Source organism: Mauremys reevesii, linkage group 17 (assembly GCF_016161935.1).
Source record: "Mauremys reevesii isolate NIE-2019 linkage group 17, ASM1616193v1, whole genome shotgun sequence".
In the NCBI taxonomy this organism is placed as follows: Eukaryota; Metazoa; Chordata; order Testudines; family Geoemydidae; genus Mauremys; species Mauremys reevesii.
Window position 1 is genome coordinate 12,259,861 of NC_052639.1, and position 9,112 is coordinate 12,268,972.

Below are 9,112 nucleotides of genomic sequence, written 5' to 3' on the forward strand. Positions count from 1 at the left end.
CGCTACTCCCCTCGTCGGAGAGGAGTACAGATACCGGTATTAAGAGACCTTTATATCGATATAAAGGGCTTCGTTGTGTGGATGGGTGCAGGGTTAATGCGATTTAACGCTGCTAAATTCGATATAAACTCGTAGTGTTGACCAGGCCAGAGAGCAGCAGGTTTCCCATATTGTTTCCCGCTCTTGTTTTCTTGACTAGTTTCTCCTCTGCACCAACTTGCTGTTTTTCTTTATGAGCCTGGCTAGCTCAGTGGGCAGAGCATCAAACTTTTAATCTGAGGGTCCAGGGTTCAAGTCCCTGGTCAGGTGATAAACTACTCCCCAAGATCTTACACTGTCTTGCTGGAGTCCTCTTTGATGTTACTTTTTCTCTTCAGGATTTTCCCTTTCCTCAGAAGGGCCTTTTTGTGTGTGGTTTGAAGGGGCAACTTCCTGACAGCCCCTCTGTCCTTGCAGCCTGGAGGAATAAAGGCCTCTGGGCATAGAGCATGTTCCTCCCCTGCACACACACACACACACACACACACACACAAACAGAATATCCCTAAGGAATTAGAATCACCTGCTGCCTTCCTCTGTCCTGCTGGATCCCCAAATGAAGATGCTCTTCAGCCTAAACCCATGTCGCCTCTTTTCCCAGTGCCCCTCAGACCCAACCCTCAGTCCCTCCTATGCTCACTGCTCCTCACTCCCAACCTGAGCCTGCTCCTCTTCACCCTTCTCCTCTGTCCCAACCCACAGGCCCCTTCTCCTCATGCTGCTCCTCAATCCCAATCCACGGCTCCCTCCTTCCCTCCAGCAGCAGGTGCTTCAGACCCGCTCAGGAAGATTTTATTGCAAGGTTTTGTGTATGAGTCTGCATGTGGATTTTACAGTGTGTTGGAAATAGGTTGGGTTGCTTGCCGAAATGATCACTTGTGGTTGGTGCTGGACTCCCAGTCTCCATGTTATTGGGGGCAGGAGAAATAAAGGGTTGTTATCCTTGTTGTGTGAATCGAGGGCAGCACAACTGTGCTTGGCAGACCCTGATTGAGGGACTCACCCTCAATTCAATAGCACTTGCTAGGCAGGGGACAGGGGTTCCAAAGCTGAGTGGGCTGGGGTCTGGGTCCCAATGCTAAAATTTAGGTGTCAGACCAACTTTAGGACAGGGTGGCTGTAGAGGGATGAGTGAGTCCCTAGACAACATAGTGAGTAGGGAGCCTTCTTATATTCCCCCCTTTTCCACCCAGGATGGCAGGTGAACTGTACAGAGGCACCTCTGGGCTTGCTCTGACTAAGGACAACAGCTGTGAGTGGGGTGCAGAGTGGGGATGGCTCATGTTAAAGGACTTTTGGTTGCTGGACTTACGAACCGTAGGGAGAAGGACACTGCCCAGCTTATCTGGGGGGTGGGTCTTTCCCTTGTGGTTTATGTTTATGTGTTGGGGCTGCTGACATGACTTCTACTAACCTTGGGCTTACATTGCAGTGTAGACATACCCTGAGAGGGCATCTAGACTGTGATAAAATCCCGCTGGCCCGGCTGGCCTGGATGATCTGATTTGGGCTCCTGGGGCTCAGGTTGTGGAGCTAAAAACTACAGCGTAGACATCTGGGCTCAGACTGGAGCCCAGGCTCGGAGACCCTCACCCCTCATGGGGTCTTGGAGGCTGGGCTGAAGCCCAAGTGTCTACGCTGAATCAACTGACCCAGGGTTTGAGAATAGTGACTTGGGTGTGTTAATGGCAGTGTAGACATAATGCTGGGCTATGTCCACACTGCAATGAAACACCCAGCGCTGTCCCGTGCCAGTGCAGGCTCCCAGGCTAGGGCCATGGGGTGGTAAATTTGCAGCGTAGACCTCTCGGCTCAGGCTCAATACCGGGCTCTGGGAGCCCTCAAGGTTGGGAGGGAGTTTAGCAAGCAAACAAGGTAAAATGGCAGTGGAGTATTAGCCTGGACTCAATGGCATTTCTCCATTGGTCTGTCTGCTTTGGGGCAGAGACAATAACACGTCCTGCTGCATTCGTTATTTCAAAGGGCAGTTTAGGATTTTCATCCTCACACACGGTGCACAAAGCAGGACTCAACCCTCGGTGCAAACTAAACAAGCTGCCCACAGGTTCTGCCAGCCACAATGAGCCATTCAGTGTGAGCCCAGACCTGCCCCTGTCCCAGAGGGAGGGATCATCTGTGACAGGCTGGAACACTGACCTATCAGCTCTTAACTCCCAAATTTTCAGTAAGTCTGTTATCAGTGCCTGTGAGTATAATTTAAACAACTATACTGGGCTGGACCAAAGAGCTCTGTGTTTTGTCTTCCCACAGTAGCCAATACCAGGTTGCCCAAGAGTTAGTCAACAAGGCACCACTGGGAATTGAACCCAGGATTTCCTGTTTACAAGGCAGGTGCTTTAGCCAGCTAAGCCATGGTGCCTGCCTGTGGCAACAGCACAGTGTCTGCCCACACCTGACTCCCTGCCATCCCCACTGGGGCCTGACAAGCTTTGCTTGTGTTTGGATTCTGCAAAGCAGAGGAGCAGGTGACGTTTTCCTTGCAAGGTGTGTGTGTGTGTGTGTGTGTGTGTGTGTGTGTGTGTGTGTGTGTGTGTGTGTGAGAGAGAGAGAGAGAGAGAGAGAGAGAGAGAATCTTTGGCCAGGTCTGCACTACAAGGTTACTTCAGCATCATTATATTGCTCAGATGCGTGAAAAACACACAACGCTCCCTCGGTCAGCAGCTTGTGGCTGGTGCACACACTGCAATGCCACGTCTGGCGACAAAATTGCCCTGTTTTGGTGACAAAATAAAACCACCTCGACGAGAGGCCTAGTGCTTTTTGCAGCAAACTTAAAGTGACAAATGTCAGTGTAAATGCTGCTGGTCATTATATCACCATAACTGGCCTCCACCAGTATCCCTCCATGCCTGCCGTGAACTCACCTGCCCTGCATTCCTGCTACAGAGGCTGGGTACCTCCCCTTTCATAGCTCCAGAAAGTTCTGACAGCTGAGCCGCTATCTACACCGGGATTAGCTTGATAGAACTGCATTGCCAGCCTAAGTCATGTAATTACACCAACCTAATTTTGTAGTGTAGACCTGTCCAAAGAATCACACACACACCTTGGGAGCAAAACTTCATCTGCTCCTCTGCTTTATAGAATCCAAACACGAACAACACTTCTCAGGGCCCAGTGGGGATTGGCAGAGAGTCAGGTGTGGGCCATCTTTATCCCAGGAGAGATGGACTCTAAGGGTACGTCTCCATTGCAATGTAAGCCCAGGTGTGGCACGCTGTGCTCAGAGCAGCACCCTGCAAGCCCCATATTCACCACTCTCATATAATGATGAGATGGTTCGTACAAAGTCTGCCTGGTGAGGTGTCATTTCAAAAGTCTTGATCTGTTGAACATTAATATCGTGTTGGATTGTGTGTGCTCGCATTGGTTGGGAAGTTATGAAGTTTTGCTCTGTGTGCGTTACTGAGATATGTTATGAGGTTGGGAAATGCCCCCCACCAGACTTTCAGGTGCGACAAGGAGGAGCCAGACTCGCTGCTGGCCCATTGAAGGGATCCACACTCCCAAGGACCATCCCAGGAACCGTGTACAATGCAGGCTTCTCCGAGATAGCACAGCGACAATGGACACTGATTGACTCACATCGTAGCAAAGGAGCTTCCTAGCAAGTCAGAGGAAACTATGAAAGAGGGAAGAGACATCATGACCTGGCCTCTCTCCCCACAACTCAGCAGCTGGAAACACACCTGGAGGAAAAGACTGAACTGAACTGACTCAGAAATCAGAAGAGAATAATAACAATAATACTTTCAAACCAAAGTCCCCAAACAGACTAGTATTAGTTTTTCAGCAGAAAATTTTCAGTTTGGGGAATTTTGTTTTCTCAGTCAGACTTGGCCAAGGGAAGCAGGGAGAAAATGTTTGAGTTGCCTCCTTCAGAAAAGCTTGGCCTAGATACTAGCTCTGGTTCACTGTTGTGGCCTTGCTCGAGTTGAGGGTATTTTAATAATTTGGGCAGGTCCCAGGGTGTTTTGGGGAGAAGATGAGGATGTTACCTCTTGAGATAAAAACTAAGAAATACAGCACTAGAGAATTTCTTTTTTAAAGAAATCTGGGATTTAGACATTTTATTTAAAGCAAGGGAGTTCTGAGTTTCTGAGAAGGTTTTGTTTGCAAGAAGCAAGATCGTTTGAGCTGTCATTGTACCAAAGGGAGATGGTTGTCTACAAAGGAGGGTGAAAACTAAATGCATCCGATGAGGATGGGATTTGAACCCATGCATGCAGAGCACAATGGATTAGCAGTCCATCACCTTAACCACTCAGCCACCTCATCTGAGCTGTTAAAAGGGACAGGAGGAGAAATCTAAGGCCAGCAGAGCTAGGGCCAATAAGGAGTTTTTAAATACTACGCAGAAGCAGGGGCTGAATGAGCTCCCCCTCACATCTAGTGAGGAGCTGGGGAAAGACTTCAGGAACAGAGCGTGTTTGCACAGACACACCTACTCTGCCTAGGTATGCAGCATGATGGGGCCGCTTTCCCAAAATGACCAGTTTCGGCTGGTGGTGGGTTACAAATCACTTTAGGATTCAATGGAATGAAATGTTATTATCCTTCCTGCATGATTGAAGGGCAGCAGAACATACCTAGACTGTCCTGATGGAGGGGTGGGTGAGGAATAGCTTTTATTGGACTTCATAGAAGTGATTGAGAACATCACCCTAAACCAGTGGTCCCCAAACATTTCACTCTGTGCCCTCTTAGCCATGGCTGTGGCCCCTTGGAAGCCGCAGTCAAGAACTGAGGCTGGGAGTGGGGCTGTTGCTTGCTGGGGAGAGGGGTGCAGACAGGGGTAAGGGGGTCGAGGCTGAGCTGGGAGCCAGAGCCCCAGGCTGACGTTGGGGTTGGGGAAGAGCTGGGGCAGAGTGGGGCTGAGTGCTGCTCCCTCCATGGGGGCTGGCTCAGGCCCTGAGGTGCCCCCATGCATGTTCCTCTGTGTCCCCCTAGGAGTCATGCCCCACATTTTGGGAACCACTGAACCCTACTCGCTAAGCAGGGGCTAGTGATGCCAAAGCCCAGGGAAAGGGAGAACAAGTGCAGGCCCCCAGCACTGGAGCCATGTGAAGGGGCTGCAGGAGAGGGGCAATGGCTGGTGGCCCAGGGAGTTAAGGGCAAAGGGGGCACAGGAGGGGGCAGGAGTTAGGGGTGAAGGAGGTGCAAGGCGTGGGAGTGCAGGAGCTAGCGGTAAAGGGGGAGTGGGGACCGTCCAGGGGCAATGGGGAAGTGCCAAAGTACAAGCTTTGCCCAGGGCACCATTTTCCCTAATGCTGGTCTGAGCAAACAATTGGAAATGACCCTTCAGTGAGACCAGAACCATCGTGTAGAAAAGCCCCTTTGTTAAGTGTTGGTGGCTGAGAGCTTAGGGAGATGGGTTAAAAAGCAACAGGCGTCTTTCTGTGGAGGTTTGATTCTTGCCTGTTAGGCAAGGCTGGTGTGTGGTGTCTCCATGGCTGTACTTTCCGTGTCTGATCTGCCACAGGAGCCAAGTCTAGACATATTCAGAGGCTCTATGCCAGCGTTTCTCAAACTTCCTTTCACTGCAACCCCTTCTGCCCAAAAAACTTACTCCATGGCCCTGGAAAGAGGACCAGGCCCCTCCCCACTGAGCAGAGGCAGGAAGACAAAGCCTGAGCCCTGCCCCAGTTAGGGGAGGTCAAAACCAGAGCTTGAAGGATTCAGCCCTGGGTGGTGGGGCTCAGAAATTTGGCTTCAGCCCCAGGCCCCAACAAGTCTAACGCCAGCCCTGGCAACCCCATTAAAACACGGTTATGACCCACTTTGGGGTCTTGCCCCACAGCTTGAGAACCACTGCTCTATGCTGAGGGGAGAGAGTTTTCCTGGGGGTGTAGTTAATCCACTTCCCAAGAGGTGGCAGCTATGTCAGTGGGAGAAGCTATATCGGTGGGTGTGCAAGCTGTGGTGTTTGCCACATTTAAGAAGTTTAATCAAACCCCATTTTTAAAACCACCTGTGGTCTGGGAATGGCAAAGGAGCTCGATGAATCAGGGTTTGTCCTTCAAAGTCCTGAAAATCACGATTCCCTACTCAGGTCATTGTGGGGGTATAGCTCAGCGGTAGAGTGCTTGACTGCAGCTCAAGTGATCCTCAAGTGGTCAGATTAGATGCTCTAATCGTCTCTTCTGGCCATAAAGGCGACTAATTTCTGAAAAGCTGAGTGTAGCATTGGGAGCAGCATCTGATGTTTTCCTGTCTAGCCGGCTTGCTGCCTAGAACGAATGCTCCTTGAGTGGGGTGATCCACAGGGAGTAGCTCAAACCTCCAAAGTGCCTGGCCAGGGGCAGGACATTAGCCCAGCAAGGGAGGGGTGTGGCAGTGACATCACAAAGGCCTTTTGCAGGACCTCAGGCTATTGGTCAAAGGTGGTGGGGAGGTGGTGACCTCACAGAGAGATGCTGACATCAGCCAGGCAGGACAGGGGCGAGGGGCCAGGGAAACCTCAGAGACCCTGTGGCTTTGCTTCAGCAAGTCTCCTTCTCCAGGTCTCTCTTTGAGGACTGAGAGAGTATTCGGGTTCAGGCACGTGAGCGCCAGGAGGAACCTCTTTTGAGTTTTCTCCTTCCCTTTTCATGATTTTACTAGAAAACAGCCATCCCTGTTTAGAAGGTAAGAGCCTCCTTGAGGTTTGAAACCTGTTCGGTCTGATCCATCTGGTGACAGTTGAATTCTAGGCATGGAAAACACAAACTTAAGGAGGCAGAATTTTATTCCGCACCTGGGATTTTGTCCCATAGAATCAGTGGGGACATTAGGGTTTGTCCTTTCTGTTTCACCTTTTCCTCCATCCATCCCTTCCTCCTTTCTCTTTGTCTCTTGCTTCTTTTGTCCTTTCACCTGTTCCCCTCCCAACACCAGGAGCGGTGTGTGTGTGTGTGTGTGTGTGTGTGTGTGTGTGTGTTGCGGGGGAGTGCTCTGCAGCTCCCACTGTGGGAGGTCCACCCAAAAATGTGGGGCTGAAATAGTGCTCGGGCAGTGATCCCCACCAGTGACCTGGGCCATCCTTTGGGCTCTCTGGTGAGAACCCTCAGCCTCCCGTCCTCAGTCTCTACCCTGATTGGCTGAGCAGGGGGTTATTGACAGGGAGGAGACTCAGGTCCTTGTTGTTCTCTTTTAAGACCAAGGAAATAAGTCAGAACCTGTTATATGTTGACAAATTTTGCTGCTTTGCTGCATTAATGGTCTCTGAGCAGTTCATGATTCTCTCTAACATTGCAGTTCTCCTCAAATACTTGCTGAATAATTACTGTGCACTGTTGTTGGTCTGGAGCTCATCTGAGAGCACTTTATTCAGGTCATTCAGTGTTTGAAATTCAAGATCTGATGGTTAGTTTGAAAATCAGGGCTCTTGGGTCCTATTCCCAACTCTGCCACTGGCTGGCTGTGTGACCTAAGACAAGTCAATTCTCCTTTCTCAGCCTTAGCTTCTCCCTCTCTCAAGTAGGGATAATGATGATCCGCTCCTACCTAGCTCAAGGTGGGTGGAGGATGGGGATCCATTGGAGAGTGTCACTAGGAGTATCAGAGGGCCGTGTTAGTCTGGATTTGTAAAAGCAGCAAAGACTCCTGTGGCACCTGGCTAAGCAAACAGAACAAACCCCAAATCCCCTGTGCTTTGGGAGCCAGGTTTGCTGTGGGAATCCTGTAGTTCAGATGACTTCACGCCTGGGCATTGTGATTCTTTACCAGTTTCTCTGGCATTGGGGCAGTTTTGTGCTCACAGCTGTGATGGCCGAGTGGTTAAGGCGTTGGAGTCGAAATCCAATAGGGTTCCCCTGCGCAGGTTCAAATCCTGCTCACAGCGAGGCCTGTGTTTTAGCCAGTCTCTCACCCGGGCAATACCTCTGTACAACCCCCTGAGACACTCTCAATTCTCTCCCCACCCCAAGTAAATTCTGTTCTGCTCCTTTCATCGAGATGCCTGGGACACTCCCGCACACTGTGTACCTGAGGGTCGGGCAAACTCTCAGCACCTGAAGCCTCTGCCACTCACCTAGTGCCCCATAGATCAGCCATAGCCCTGGTTCTGCTCCTCTCTCTAGCATGTGAGTCAGCGACTCCATGGGAGCTACGGGGCTGCAGAACCAACAGAGAGAAAAAAAGGTGCTCAGCACCCACTGGCAGCCAGCTCCCCCCCACCCACTACAGGCCTTGCTGACAAGCTCCTCACACTTGCCAGTGATCAGCTGTTCAGTGGGGTGCAGGAGGCGCTGGGGGGGGGAGGAGCAGGGAGAGTGGGAGAGGGAGAGGAATGGGGCAGGAAGGTGCAGGGCGGGAAGAGATGGGACAGGGGTGGGGGCTTGGGGGCAGGGGGGGAGTGGGGGGCAGGGCCTGGGGAGGAACGGGGGGATTTGTCCCATACCCCGGATCCCTCTAGGGCCGGCCCTGAAGGGAAGCACTGACTATCACAGTGACAATAAAACTGACCAGCCTTGTGGGGGGGGCTGAGGGAGATCCGCACTCACCAGGTCTCTTCTCTCCCCCAAGGTGAGCCAGACACTGCTCTCTCCTGGCTCTCACTCTAGCAGCTGGACGCCAAGGAGCCATTTCCCCTCAGGAAGTGCATCGAGTGCCCCTGTGGTGCTGGGGGGCTGGCACTGCTGCTGCCTGTGGGGCTGGCAGGGGGGCTGATGTCTGCACAGACTCTCAGCTGCCAGGCCGCAGGGCGCACTTGGGACCATACAAGACTCGATCAGAGAAGATGGGGAGTTGACAGAGCAATACAGACGCTCTCCAGAGCACGGAGCAGCAGCCGCCCATGCAGCCAGGCAATGAGCAATTCCCACAGCCTGGAGCCGAGGGGGAGGCGGCAGCTGCTGTTCCAGCTCCTCGGGGACAGGCCCTGTCAGCCAACAGCCACTTCTTACTCCCCACAGCTAAGGGCGCCGGGTTCCTCCGGTGGGGGTGTGGAGCAGCCGTTCGTTTTCCTGTCCGCACTCCTCTGCGGTGTGAAAATCGGGAGGAGGCAGAAGCCCCACTTCCCTCCCGAAATGACGCCCAGTGGGGGAAGCCAGGACAACAGGGTGGGGCGGCA

At 52.1% G+C, this 9,112-nt stretch overlaps 3 non-coding genes across 3 annotated transcripts; 1 reads left to right on the forward strand and 2 right to left on the reverse strand.

The window, feature by feature from the left end:
* Positions 1–2,345: 2,345 nt before the first annotated feature.
* Positions 2,346–2,419, reverse strand: TRNAT-UGU. Its single transcript has one exon. It is a non-coding gene; the product is annotated as a tRNA-Thr (tRNA).
* Positions 2,420–4,256: 1,837 nt separating this feature from the next.
* On the reverse strand, positions 4,257–4,338 carry TRNAS-GCU. Its single transcript has one exon. It is a non-coding gene; the product is annotated as a tRNA-Ser (tRNA).
* A 3,462-nt stretch (positions 4,339–7,800) lies between these two features.
* On the forward strand, positions 7,801–7,882 carry TRNAS-CGA. Its single transcript has one exon. It is a non-coding gene; the product is annotated as a tRNA-Ser (tRNA).
* Positions 7,883–9,112: the final 1,230 nt, after the last annotated feature.